The sequence below is a fragment of the Pinus tabuliformis genome, chromosome 4_2 (genome assembly GCF_031772625.1).
Source record: "Pinus tabuliformis cultivar Carrire ecotype Pingquan chromosome 4_2, CPIR1, whole genome shotgun sequence".
NCBI classification, from domain to species: domain Eukaryota; kingdom Viridiplantae; phylum Streptophyta; class Pinopsida; order Pinales; family Pinaceae; genus Pinus; species Pinus tabuliformis.
Window position 1 is genome coordinate 734,213,241 of NC_142304.1, and position 1,896 is coordinate 734,215,136.

Genomic DNA, 1,896 nt, shown 5'->3' on the forward strand with positions numbered 1-1,896 from the left:
TTAAAGAGGGTTGATGAGGTTGACAAGGGTTGAAGAGTGTTGATAATGGTTAAACAAGGTTGACCATGGCCAACCATTGATGTAACAATGTATTTATGTTACATTAATTGACAATGTTATGTTAATGTTGACTATTGTTACATTGGTGCATTAATGTTGACCATGGTTGACTATTGGCAGCCATTGTAGATGTTATAATAATGTTAAAAATATGGTTACATTATTGGTTGAAGAGGGCTGACAAATGATTATTTTGGATGATCATGATCGACAATGATTAGCATGGTTGACCAAGGATGATTATGGTTGGTTATGATTGATCTTGGATTACCATGGTTGACCATAATTCTCGAGGTTGAGAGAGGTTGAAGAGGGTTGTCCATGGATGACCATGGTCAATAATTAATGTAATAACATATTTATGTTACAATAATCTAACAATGTAACATTGATGTTGAAAATTGTTGCATTGTTGCATTAATGTTACATTAATGTTGATCACGGTTAATGTTGGAATATTGTTAATGTTAATGTTAAATTTAATGCTACAAAAATGGTTAAATCTACTGTTGAAGATGGTTGACAAGGTTGACCATTGTTGAAGAGAGTTGACTATTGTTAATTGAGCCAAACTATGGTTGAACTTGGATTATTGTTGGTTATGATTACAATGGTTGACCAAGGACAATGAGGATAAATTATGTTTGACATTGATTAATTATGGTTGGTTATGGTTAACCATGGCTTATCATGGTTGAATAGGTATCAAGAGGATATACTAGGGTGGAAGAAGCATGACAATGGACAATCATGTCAACCATGGTTAGGCATGGATGGGTATGGTTTCACAATGTTGTCCATGTTTAACTATGGTTGAGCATGAATGAGCATGGTCACCATGGTTGACCATTGTTTAGTTGGTTTTACCATGCTTGAATGTGGTTGAATATGGTTGAGCTTGGTGACCATGTTTGACTAAATTTGAAGTTGTTAGATAAAGGTTGAGTATGGTCCACTATGGGTGACTGTGGAAAAATTCTTTGATCATGATTATTTGTATTTAATTATAGATGGGTATGGTTGACCATGTGGGCTATGGTTTAATATGATTGACCATTTCGACCACTTAGCAATTTTGACAATGGTTTATTATGTTAGGCATGTTGACCATGGCCAAGCATCGTTTAACCAAGTTCATCGCGGTTGACCATCTAGCCTCTCCTTGTTTATGGTAAGTAATGGATGAACATGTTGACCACCTTAGACAACGGTTGAAGATGTTTGTCCATGGTTGATCAAGTAATGTATATGGCCATGGTGACCATGATTAACTATAGTTGAGATGGTTTCGTAATGGTTGGCTATGGATGATGTTGCTCATAATTAACAATGGCAAGCATGTTTAGCCATTGTTGAGTTTGCTTGATTGTGGTTGACTATGGTCACCTATGCTTTGAAGAGGGTGAATTAAAAGTTGAAGAGGGTTGATGAGGTTGATCATGGTTAAAGAGGGTTAACCAATGCTGTCTAACATAGAACATGGTTGACCGAAGTTAACCATTATTTCTTAAGGAAAAACATGGTTGAACCAAGTTGACAATGGTTGACCTCGGTTAACTATGATTAACAATGATTATGATGGTTGACCATGTTTGATGTTAGATTAATGTTGATGTTAATGACACAAAAATTGTTACATTAATTGGTTAAGAGGGTTTATGAGTTTAACCATAGTTGAAGAGGGTTGACCATTGTTGATTGAGTAGAACATGGTCAACCTTCATTGATTAGTGTTGGTTGGGATAACAATGGATGACCAAGGATAAAGAGGATAGATTATGATTGATCTTGGTTGATTATGGTTGAGTATTGTTTAGTTAATCACGGTCAACTATG